The sequence below is a fragment of the Hemibagrus wyckioides genome, linkage group LG08 (genome assembly GCF_019097595.1).
Source record: "Hemibagrus wyckioides isolate EC202008001 linkage group LG08, SWU_Hwy_1.0, whole genome shotgun sequence".
Lineage (NCBI taxonomy): Eukaryota > Metazoa > Chordata > Actinopteri > Siluriformes > Bagridae > Hemibagrus > Hemibagrus wyckioides.
The window spans coordinates 28,961,876-28,976,461 of record NC_080717.1 but is presented as its reverse complement, the minus strand read 5'-3'; the positions used below and the strand labels follow the sequence as shown (position 1 = coordinate 28,976,461).

General features: G+C 36.8%; 1 protein-coding gene and 1 long non-coding RNA gene across 2 annotated transcripts in view; one reads left to right on the top strand and one right to left on the bottom strand.

The window, feature by feature from the left end:
- Positions 1 to 9,599: 9,599 nt before the first annotated feature.
- On the bottom strand, positions 9,600 to 10,616 carry LOC131357666 (uncharacterized). Its single transcript, XR_009205304.1, has 2 exons — positions 10,452 to 10,616; positions 9,600 to 10,351 (listed from the first exon to the last, which is right to left on the bottom strand). It is a non-coding gene; the product is annotated as an uncharacterized LOC131357666 (long non-coding RNA).
- A 22-nt stretch (positions 10,617 to 10,638) lies between these two features.
- The window catches only part of snrkb (SNF related kinase b), a 26,033-nt gene continuing 22,085 nt past the window's right edge, over positions 10,639 to 14,586 (top strand). Inside the window, exon 1 of the mRNA XM_058396840.1 lies at positions 10,639 to 10,865. The gene's annotated coding sequence lies outside the window, so the exon portion shown is untranslated. The remainder of the gene's footprint in view (positions 10,866 to 14,586) is intronic.

Below are 14,586 nucleotides of genomic sequence, written 5' to 3'. Positions count from 1 at the left end.
ACTATATCACTACATCACTATATCACTACATCACTACATCACTACATCACTGAATCACTATATCACTACATCACTACATCACTATATCACTATATCACTACATCACTACATCACTGAATCACTATATCACTGAATCACTACATCACTGAATCACTATATCACTACATCACTATATCACTACATCACTACATCACTGAATCACTATATCACTACATCACTACATCTCTACATCACTACATCACTATATCACTACATCACTATATCACATCACTACATCACTGAATCACTACATCACTATATCACTACATAACTACATCACTGAATCACTATATCACTACATCACTACATCACTACATCACTGAATCACTATATCACTACATCACTATATCACTACATCACTGAATCACTATATCACTACATCACTACATCACTACATCACTACATCACTATATCACTACATCACTACATCACTACATCACTACATTACTATATCACTACATCACTACATCACTGAATCACTATATCACTACATCACTACATCACTACATCACTATATCACTACATCACTACATCACTGAATCACTATATCACTGAATCACTATATCACTACATCACTACATCACTGAATCACTGAATCACTATATCACTATATCACTACATCACTGTATCACTATATCACTATATCACTATATCACTACATCACTGAATCACTACATCACTACATCACTATATCACTACATCACTACATCACTACATCACTGAATCACTATATCACTACATCACTACATCACTGAATCACTATATCACTACATCACTACATCACTGAATCACTATATCACTACATCACTGAATCACTATATCACTAGATCACTGAATCACTATATCACTACATCACTATATCACTACATCACTATATCACTACATCACTGAATCACTATATCACTAGATCACTGAATCACTATATCACTACATCACTACATCACTACATCACTACATCACTGAATCACTACATCACTACATCACTACATCACTACATCACTATATCACTACATCACTACATCACTACATCACTACATCACTGAATCACTATATCACTACATCACTACATCACTACAACACTGAATCACTATATCACTACATCACTACATCACTACATCACTACATCACTATATCACTACATCACTACATCACTGAATCACTATATCACTACATCACTACATCACTACAACACTGAATCACTATATCACTACATCACTACATCACTACATCACTACATCACTACATCACTATATCACTACATCACTATATCACTACATCACTACATCACTACATCACTACATCACTACATCACTACATCACTATATCACTACATCACTACATCACTACATCACTACATCACTATATCACTACATCACTACATCACTACATCACTACATCACTACATCACTACATCACTACATTACTATATCACTACATTACTATATCACTACATCACTGTATCACTACATCACTACATTACTATATCACTATATCACTACATCACTGAATCACTACATCACTACATCACTACATCACTACATCACTATATCACTACATCACTATATCACTACATCACTGTATCACTATATCACTATATCACTATATCACTACATCACTGAATCACTACATCACTACATCACTACATCACTACATTACTATATCACTATATCACTACATCACTATATCACTATATCACTACATCACTACATCACTATATCACTACATCACTACATTACTATATCACTACATCACTACATCACTACATCACTATATCACTACATCACTATATCACTACATCACTATATCACTACATCACTACATTACTACATCACTACATTACTATATCACTACATCACTATATCACTACATCACTACATTACTATATCACTACATCACTACATCACTACATCACTACATTACTATATCACTACATCACTACATCACTACATCACTACATTACTATATCACTACATCACTACATCACTACATCACTATATCACTACATCACTATATCACTACATCACTACATCACTATATCACTACATCACTACATCACTACATCACTATATCACTACATCACTATATCACTACATCACTACATCACTACATCACTATATCACTACATTACTATATCACTACATCACTACATCACTACATCACTATATCACTACATCACTACATCACTACATCACTATATCACTATATCACTACATCACTACATCACTATATCACTACATCACTACATCACTACATTACTATATCACTACATCACTACATCACTACATTACTATATCACTACATCACTACATCACTACATCACTATATCACTACATCACTATATCACTACATCACTACATCACTACATTACTATATCACTACATTACTATATCACTACATCACTATATCACTACATCACTACATTACTATATCACTATATCACTATATCACTATATCACTATATCACTACATCACTACATCACTATATCACTACATCACTACATTACTATATCACTACATCACTACATCACTACATCACTACATCACTATATCACTACATCACTATATCACTACATCACTATATCACTACATCACTGAATCACTATATCACTAGATCACTGAATCACTATATCACTACATCACTACATCACTACATCACTACATCACTACATCACTATATCACTACATCACTATATCACTACATCACTGAATCACTATATCACTAGATCACTGAATCACTATATCACTACATCACTATATCACTACATCACTACATCACTATATCACTACATCACTACATCACTACATCACTACATCACTATATCACTACATCACTATATCACTACATCACTACATCACTACATTACTATATCACTACATTACTATATCACTACATCACTATATCACTACATCACTACATCACTATATCACTACATCACTACATCACTACATCACTATATCACTACATCACTATATCACTACATCACTACATCACTACATTACTATATCACTACATTACTATATCACTACATCACTACATCACTACATCACTATATCACTATATCACTACATCACTATATCACTACATCACTACATCACTACATTACTATATCACTACATCACTACATCACTACATTACTATATCACTACATCACTACATCACTACATCACTACATCACTATATCACTACATCACTACATCACTACATTACTATATCACTACATTACTATATCACTACATCACTATATCACTACATCACTACATTACTATATCACTATATCACTATATCACTATATCACTACATCACTACATCACTATATCACTACATCACTACATTACTATATCACTACATCACTACATCACTACATCACTACATCACTACATCACTATATCACTACATCACTATATCACTACATCACTATATCACTACATCACTGAATCACTATATCACTAGATCACTGAATCACTATATCACTACATCACTACATCACTACATCACTACATCACTGAATCACTATATCACTAGATCACTGAATCACTATATCACTACATCACTACATCACTACATCATATATCACTACATCACTACATCACTATATCACTACATCACTATATCACTACATTACTATATCACTACATCACTACATCACTACATCACTATATCACTACATTACTATATCACTACATCACTACATCACTATATCACTACATCACTGAATCACTACATCACTACATCACTATATCACTACATTACTATATCACTACATCACTACATTACTATATCACTACATTACTATATCACTACATCACTACATTACTATATCACTACATTACTATATCACTACATCACTACATTACTATATCACTATATCACTACATCACTACATCACTATATCACTATATCACTACATTACTATATCACTACATCACTACATCACTACATCACTACATCACTATATCACTACATTACTATATCACTACATCACTATATCACTACATCACTACATTACTATATCACTATATCACTACATCACTACATCACTATATCACTATATCACTACATTACTATATCACTACATCACTACATCACTACATCACTATATCACTACATTACTATATCACTACATCACTATATCACTACATTACTATATCACTACATCACTATATCACTACATCACTACATTACTATATCACTATATCACTACATCACTACATCACTATATCACTATATCACTATATCACTATATCACTACATTACTATATCACTACATCACTACATCACTACATCACTATATCACTACATCACTGAATCACTATATCACTACATCACTATATCACTACATCACTACATCACTATATCACTACATCACTACATCACTGAATCACTATATCACTACATCACTACATCACTACAACACTGAATCACTATATCACTACATCACTATATCACTACATCACTACATCACTATATCACTACATCACTACATCACTACATCACTGAATCACTATATCACTACATTACTATATCACTACATTACTATATCACTACATCACTACATTACTATATCACTACATTACTATATCACTACATCACTACATCACTACATCACTACATTACTATATCACTACATCACTACATTACTATATCACTACATTACTATATCACTACATCACTACATCACTACATCACTACATCACTATATCACTACATCACTATATCACTACATCACTACATCACTATATCACTACATCACTATATCACTACATTACTATATCACTACATTACTATATCACTACATCACTACATTACTATATCACTACATTACTATATCACTACATCACTACATCACTACATCACTACATTACTATATCACTATATCACTACATCACTATATCACTATATCACTATATCACTACATTACTATATCACTACATCACTACATCACTACATCACTATATCACTACATCACTGAATCACTACATCACTACATCACTACATCACTATATCACTACATTACTATATCACTACATCACTATATCACTACATTACTATATCACTACATCACTATATCACTACATCACTACATTACTATATCACTATATCACTACATCACTACATCACTATATCACTATATCACTATATCACTACATTACTATATCACTACATCACTACATCACTACATCACTATATCACTACATCACTGAATCACTATATCACTACATCACTATATCACTACATCACTACATCACTATATCACTACATCACTACATCACTACATCACTGAATCACTATATCACTACATCACTACATCACTACAACACTGAATCACTATATCACTACATCACTATATCACTACATCACTACATCACTATATCACTACATCACTACATCACTGAATCACTACATCACTACATCACTACATCACTACATTACTATATCACTATATCACTACATCACTGAATCACTACATCACTACATCACTACATCACTGAATCACTACATCACTACATCACTATATCACTACATCACTATATCACTACATCACTACATCACTACAACACTGAATCACTATATCACTATATCACTACATCACTATATCACTACATCACTACATCACTACATCACTACATCACTATATCACTACATCACTACATCACTACAACACTGAATCACTATATCACTATATCACTACATCACTACATCACTACATCACTATATCACTACATCACTACATCACTACAACACTGAATCACTATATCACTATATCACTACATCACTACATCACTATATCACTATATCACTATATCACTACATCACTGAATCACTACATCACTACATTACTATATCACTACATCACTATATCACTACATCACTATATCACTACATCACTACATCACTACATCACTACATCACTATATCACTACATCACTACATCACTACATCACTATATCACTACATCACTACATCACTGAATCACTATATCACTACATCACTACATCACTGAATCACTATATCACTATATCACTACATCACTGAATCACTATATCACTACATCACTACATCACTACATCACTACATCACTATATCACTATATCACTACATCACTACATCACTATATCACTACATCACTACATCACTACATCACTACATCACTATATCACTACATCACTACATCACTATATCACTATATCACTACATCACTACATCACTAGTGTGAATATAGTGTTATAGTGATATGAGATTATTACAGATTAAAAAAACTCTTCTGCTTTTCTATCTAAAAGAAACTACAGAAGCCTGTAAAGGTTGGAGGGTTGTTTTTTTCCCTGAGTTCAGGAAAAGCTTGCTTTATATGGAAATATAGTTACTTAGAGATAGAGATACGTCGTTCTCATAGCACAGTGACGCTACAAAGGTGTGAGGATCTGATAGTATACAATACACTGCTGTAGATTAAAATACATAATAAAAGTACTATATAAAGTAGTTCTAATGAGCTCAATTATACATCTCCAGCAGTTTAATGCATTGTATACACCGATCAGGCATCACATTATATAGGGATAAAATAGGGATAAAATAGTTTAATAATTAAATTTAATAATTTATTCTTATTTCTAGTTATTTAGTTATTTTTTATTTTTTATTTTCATTTTTCCCCTCCCCTTTCTCTGTTTTTCTTCTTTTGTAAAGCTGCTTTGAGACAATGGCGCTATACAAAATAAATTGAATTGAATTTAATTGAATTATGACCACCTGCCTAATATTGTGTTGGTGCTGCCAAAACAGCCCTGACCCGTCCTGCACTGTGTATTCTGACCTCTTTCTATCAGAACCAGCATTAACTTCTTCAGCAATTGGAGCAACAGTAGCTCGTCTGTTGGATCGGATCACACGGGCCAGCCTTCTCTCCCCACATGCATCAATGAGCCTTGGCCATCCATGACCCTGTCTCCGGTTCATCACTGTTCCTTTTTTGGACCACTGTATCCGGCACCAAGATGTTAGCAGCAGATCCTTTAAGCATTGTAAGTTGCGAGGTAAGTTGAACCTACAGGACTTGAAGGATACTTACAAGATGTAAAGGATATGTTTGATAGCTACTGACCACTGCAGACCGGGAACACCCCAGGTTGGAGGTGCTCTGATCCAGTGGTCTAGCCATCACAATTTGACCTTTTGGTCAAACTCGCTGAAATCCTTACACTTGTCCATTTTTCCTGCTTCTAACATCAACTTTGAGGACAAAATGTTGACTTCCTGCCTAATATATCCCACCCACTAACAGGGGCCATGATGAGGAGATACTCAGTCTTATTCACTTCACCTCTCACTGCTCACAGTGTTATAGCTGACCGGTGTATATGAATACAGCAGTAATATTAATCCAGAAACATTATACTGGAACAGTAAAACACTGACATGGAGCAGTGAGTACAGTTATACAGCTTTATAATTTGAAAGTACATTTTTCTAATAATAGTCTGTTACTTAAATAGGATTTAGAAGCAGGATGTTTACTGGAGTATTTTTTTTTTTTTTTTACAAAGCTTTTACTTCTTCCACTGCTGAATGTGAGGTGACTAAAACCCATGCATGTAAATGTGAAGTTCATGCGACTTTTCTGCATGTTATCCATCTGATATGATTATGAATGAAATGACAAACTGTACTATGGCCAGGAAAGTGATTCTGGTTGTCCAAGATGTCTGTATAATGATACAGAGTTCAGCTGCATTGTGCAGCTTGTGTTTGTAGGTTACTATAAGTCATACTGTGTCATAAACCACATGAATAAGCCAGGCTGAAATTTCATGTCTTTCATAAGTATTTCCATCTCGGTGTCACACTCGCCAGATGAGCTCTACTCACTTCTCGAAGAGACAACAAACAGACTGATTGTGATTGGTTTTCAGGCTGAAATTGATTTGGTGCGTGTGCGTGTGTGTGTGCGCGTGTGCGTGTGTGTGTGTGCGCGTGTGCGTGTGTGTGTGCGTGCGCGTGTGTGTGCGTGTGCATGTGTTTGCTTGCTTGAGTCACGCAAGCTGAGAAACATAAGAGAAAGCAAGAAAGGCACACAGCTTCTCTCAGTCTGTCTCTTCCTTCAGGAGGAGTGTGTGTTCTGAATTGTGATCATCATGTACCATGATGTGGTATGTTCAGAATGTCCTCTGTTTCAGCCTGTAGCTGCTTTCACTTCCTCCTCAGACGTGTTGATTCAGTGCCCATGACTTTAGTCCCACGCTGGTTTCTCATTCCATTTAAACGCTGCTTTGAGACAATGCTCTTTGTTAAAAGCGCTATACAAAAAATAAAACTAAAAAAATAAATTGAATTGAATTAAAAGTTAAAAGTCGTTCTTGCACTGTTACAGTATACTCTTTATCTTTAGGCTGATGTGATAATAGTAATAGTTATTATTACTACAATGAAAAATAAAATCCAGCTCCTGTTCTTCCTTTAACCCTCTTGTCTTGCCTTTCATTCACTTAATCTGCTGTGTATTTCTTGATATAATATTAATGATTGAAACAAATTGAAGTAGAAGGGACTGAATTAGGCTTTTGTCTGTTTTGTTTTGGTGCTTAACCAACAAGTTGATGCAACTCTTTCACTGTGTGAGCAAATCACACACTACTACTAACCTATTACACTAGACATGTTTGTGAAACTTATTCACCTCCAGTCATTTTTATATGCCCACAGCAAGCACAAGATTAGAAACTATCAAACACTAAAACATTTCCCTTTCGTTCTGGTGAATTTTGTTGAGATTTTTTGGGCTGTGTGCCAGAATTCAGATGGGTTTTTGCTTTGCCAGACCATAGCAATTACCCTTCTACTGTTTTCTTATTGAATTATTTAAAGAATGCCACAGAAATTACTTACGGAAAGCCAAAAGGGTCAAAAAGACATGACTGTAAACATGAAACAAGTGTCCGTTTAAAATTCCTGATATTATATAACTATAATGTCATATCATTGATATAATATAATTACTTCTAGCCTCTTCAATATGTGTGGCTAAAATACAACAATTTTATTGCAATTTTAAATATATAACATTTTTTTGCATATTGATTTACCAGTATATTTGTAGTGTCATGCAACCTGAGTAAATATAACCTTAGCATTAATATTTAATATAAAACAATTTTTTATAAGATGGCAGATACCATGGGCAATGTGTCTCTCAGTGCTGAAATAAAAGCTGTCCTTGGGTTTTATGTGACATCACAGCACCATATTTTAAGACTGAATAGAGGACTGACTGCATCAGTGATACTCTGTCTGCGCCTCATTTAGAAGACTCATTCTTATTTATATTGATAAGTGACTTCCAGTAGCAGTGGCTCCTCCCTGTCATACTGCCTTTAGCTATATTAGATATGTTCTGGGACAACTGGGAAATATATCCTGCCAGTTAACATAGCAAGCTTTAGCACTTTGGGAAAATAGTTTGTGTGCATGTTCTCCCTGTGACAGGTTTCTTTTCACCTCACAAAACCACCAGTGAGCAGAAGATAAATTCTCCTTGGTGTGAAGTTGTTTTTTGTGTGTGTGTGTGTGTGTGTGTGTGCATGGAGCATCCCACAGACTAACATCCCATTCAAGGTGTATTCCAGTCTCATACCCAGTGTTCCGGTGGGTCGTTGGTCAGAAGATCGGGGTTCAAGCCCCTGCTCCAGGGGTGCTGTATCATGGCTGACCCTGCGTTCTGACCCCAAACCTCCAAGGATGGAATATGTGAAGAAAGAATTTCACTGTGCAGTAATGTAAACGTGACAAATTAAGGCTATTTAACTAAGACTAAGATAAAGCACTTGAGCTTATTAGCCGATATTTACTACCCTCAAAGACATGTACTTTATGCTTCCTCCTAATGAGAGCTTGAGTATGAGATATCAGGAGAACACATATTTGTTGACATGGACCAAAAAAATCCTGTGACTGAAAAGTTTATGGACACCTGACCATCACGCCCAAATGTTGTTCAATTGTATAGAATGTCTGTGTATGTTTCCCTTCACTGGAATTAAGATGCACAAAACTGTGCACAGAGCAAACTCCATAAAGAAGTTTGCCAAGGCTGGAGTGTCCTGCACAGAGCTCTGACCTCAACACCACTGTGTGGTGAAGTTGAACTCCTTCACTTTGTAATGTCCTGGGTGCCGTGTGCCCATCGTCCCCTGGGATAGGCCAAAGTGGTACAGAAAATGCATGAATGGATGGACTGGTGGAAGGAGGGTGTCCTCACTCGATCAGCTGAATGAGCAGTTCCCCACATGCTCCGAGATCTAGCAGACAACCTTCCTAAAAGAATGGAGCTTATTATTAACAGCAAAAGAGAACTGAATATGGAATGGGGCGTTCAGCAAGCACGTATGGGTGTGATGAAAGGGTGTCCACATACTTCTGGCTCTGCCTATTAAGTGATAATTGACGGAAACCATGTCAGCTGTTATTTTAGCGTCTAGACATTTTTGACACTTTTGGCTTCTCACACTGTTGGGGAGCGCTCGCGCGGCTGAGCTGGAATGCATTGACGTAAGAGCAGGCGCGCTGGTGCGCTCGAGCCCGAGGTGAGCGCTCGAGCACTGCAGAGACAGAGACGAGCTCAACAACATCTCAGACAACATCTCTCTCATTTCACTCCTTCCACCTTCACCTTCTGCTACAGCCGGGCCGAGCGAGTCTCAGCACATTCTGGGACAGGGAAAAAAGGAGAAAAGGATAAATCGGTCGGTTAAAGAACATTGTGTTGTCAGAACTGAAGAGAAGGAGGCGGATGCTCGGTAAACAGATAAACAGCCTTAGTGTCGCTCCGGTAAGTTATTAAACACGCGCACAAACACACGCGCACACACATAGTCTCGGTGTGTGTTTTGAAGTCCTGTTATTCTGTTATTCTGCGTGTAAACACGTGAATATTGTGTTCAATATGGCCGAGTAGCTGCTCGGAGTCTCTGCTCTGTCCTGTCCACTGTGGATGTGCGCAGTTTGGACTCTCAATGCTGTGCTGTTGTGGGAAAGTGTGTGTGTGTGTGTGTGTTACATTAAAACCGGCACTGATATGCAATTCTATGCATTTCATTTTGTATTAAAGTCACATAGTCTTTAACCCTTTAAAGAATTTTGATGAATAAAATAAACAAATAAACACTTTAACATTGTGTTAAATCAGCCCAGTGTTGGATGAACTATTTCAAATGATGCATTAGATCATACACTGCTGAACTGAATATGACTGGATTAACCTTTAAAATATCAGTATAGTCAATATTTTTCAGTTCTCTTATTCCTGCAGATAATGTAGGAATTATGTAGAAATGATAACATATTGGTTTTCTGCCATTGTCTCAGAACATGTGTTACATAGCTGTAAAAAAAAATCCCAGTTTAGAAGCCTGCCATCCAGACTGGAATGTTTCTTTGTATTCAAAATTTAATTAATCAGGCTGATTAATCAACCTCTTGTCAATCATTTCATAGACACGCCCCCAGCACCCCATCACATCCTGAGAAGTCGTTATCTGGAAAAATTTATAGAGCTGCAACTTTGGCTTTCAAGTAGTTACATATCTTAACTTAAAAGTGATGTCCTTGCTAATTGGTTAGAGACATCTAGTTGAACCGTCACAAGTTTTGGAGCCAGAGCTTTGTGTACATGGGGTGAAATGAAGACAGCATCAATGAGTAAAGAAATCCTTCATATATTATTCAGTTCTACCCATTAAACAGCAAGAGGACATTAAAAATCCATCTATTTTAACGTTCAAATGAAAATGGTAAAAGTCCTACAGTGTTAATAAATTTACAAACTCTTGTTTTAATTCATATAACGTTGGATGAACTTATATAGTGTTGTATTAACTCTTAAAAGTTTCCAAGTTAACTGGTAAAGCTATCAGAATGATCACAGTATACAGTAAATACCTGTGTAAGTGAAGGTGTCAGGTGAACTATAGCTGCTCGTGTAACACTGGTTAGTCCACTGTAATGTCCAAGGGTTAAATTAATACCTACAGTGTGAAACTCACTCTTACTATGTTCATGTAGTTTCAGATGGACTTACACAACCTCTGTAATGCAACACTCATGATACCTTCACTACCACTGGGTTTCATTTTAGGGGGGAAGCTAGCTTTGTAGGCCAGTTGTGGATAATGTTTGTGCTCCTGACATAATCTCTGTTAATCCAGACACCTTATGAAGGGATGGTTGTAGGTACAGGTGTAGGGAAGGTTCAGGTATGACTTTTGGGAGTACAGTAGGGAGGACTGTATGGATAGCTGTAGTGATGGTTGTAGTGATGGTTGTATTGAAAGCTGTAGTTATGCTTGTAGTGAAAGCTGTAGTTTTGGTTGTAGTTTTGGTTGTAGTTTTGGTTGTAGTGAAGGTTGAAGTGAAGGTTGTAGTGAAGGTTGTAGTGAAAGCTGTAGTGAAGGTTGTAGTGTTGGCTGTAGTGAAGGTTGTAGTGAAAACTGTAGTGATGGTTGTAGTGAAAGCTGTAGTGATGGTTGTAGTGAAAGCTGTAGTGATGGTTGTAGTGAAAGCTGTAGTGATGGTTGTAGTGTTGGCTGTAGTGATGGTTGTAGTGAAAGCTGTAGTGAAGGTTGTAGTGAAAGCTGTAGTGATGGTTGTAGTGATGGCTGTAGTGATGGTTGTAGTGAAAGCTGTAGTGATGGCTGTAGTGAAAGCTGTAGTGATGGCTGTAGTGAAAGCTGTAGTGATGGTTGTAGTGATGGCTGTAGTGATGGTTGTAGTGAAAGCTGTAGTGATGGTTGTAGTGAAAGCTGTAGTGATGGTTGTAGTGAAAGCTGTCGTGATGGTTGTAGTGAAAGCTGTAGTGATGGCTGTAGTGAAAGCTGTAGTGATGGCTGTAGTGAAAGCTGTAGTGATGGTTGTAGTGAAAGCTGTAGTGAAGGTTGTAGTGAAAGCTGTAGTGATGGTTGTAGTGAAAACTGTAGTGAAAACTGTAGTGATGGCTGTAGTGATGGCTGTAGTGATGATTGTAGTGATGGCTGTAGTGATGGCTGTAGTGATGGTTGTAGTGAAAGCTGTAGTGATGGTTGTAGTGAAAGCTGTAGTGATGGCTGTAGTGAAAGCTGTAGTGATGGTTGTAGTGAAAGCTGTAGTGATGGTTGTAGTGTTGGCTGTAGTGATGGTTGTAGTGTTGGCTGTAGTGATGGTTGTAGTGAAAGCTGTAGTGATGGTTGTAGTGAAAGCTGTAGTGATGGTTGTAGTGAAAACTGTAGTGATGGTTGTAGTGAAAGCTGTAGTGATGGTTGTAGTGAAAGCTGTAGTGATGGTTGTAGTGTTGGCTGTAGTGATGGTTGTAGTGAAAGCTGTAGTGATGGTTGTAGTGTTGGCTGTAGTGATGGTTGTAGTGAAAGCTGTAGTGATGGTTGTAGTGAAAGCTGTAGTGATGGTTGTAGTGAAAGCTGTAGTGATGGTTGTAGTGAAAGCTGTAGTGATGGTTGTAGTGAAAGCTGTAGTGATGGTTGTAGTGAAAGCTGTAGTGATGGTTGTAGTGAAAACTGTAGTGATGGTTGTAGTGAAAGCTGTAGTGATGGCTGTAGTGAAAGCTGTAGTGATGGTTGTAGTGAAAGCTGTAGTGATGGTTGTAGTGAAAGCTGTAGTGATGGTTGTAGTGAAAGCTGTAGTGATGGTTGTAGTGTTGGCTGTAGTGATGGTTGTAGTGAAAGCTGTAGTGATGGTTGTAGTGTTGGCTGTAGTGATGGTTGTAGTGAAAGCTGTAGTGATGGCTGTAGTGAAAGCTGTAGTGATGGTTGTAGTGTTGGCTGTAGTGATGGTTGTAGTGAAAGCTGTAGTGATGGTTGTAGTGAAAACTGTAGTGATGGTTGTAGTGAAAGCTGTAGTGATGGTTGTAGTGTTGGCTCTAGTGATGGTTGTAGTGAAAGCTGTAGTGATGGTTGTAGTGAAAGCTGTAGTGATGGCTGTAGTGAAAGCTGTAGTGATGGTTGTAGTGTTGGCTCTAGTGATGGTTGTAGTGAAAGCTGTAGTGATGGTTGTAGTGAAAACTGTAGTGATGGTTGTAGTGAAAGCTGTAGTTTTGGTTGTAGTGAAGGTTGTAGTGAAAGCTGTAGTGATGGTTGTAGTGAAAGCTGTAGTTTTGGTTGTAGTGAAGGTTGTAGTGAAAGATGTCGTGATGGTTGTAGTGAAAGCTGTAGTTATGGTTGTAGTGAAAGCTGTAGTTTTGGTTGTAGTGAAGGTTGTAGTGAAGGTTGTAGTGAAAGCTGTAGTTTTGGTTGTAGTTTTGGTTGTAGTTATGGTTGTAGTGAAGGTTGTAGTGAAAGCTGTCGTGATGGTTGTAGTGATGACAGTGATGGTTGTAGTGATGGCTGTAAGAACGGTTGTAGTGATGGTTGTAGTGAAAGCTGTAGTGATGATTGTAGTGAAAGCTGTAGTGATGGTTGTAGTGAAAGCTGTAGTGATGGCTGTAAGAACAGTTGTAGTGATGGTTGTAGTGATGGCTGTAAGAACGGTTGTAGTGATGGTTGTTGGATGGTTGTGGGATGGTTCTG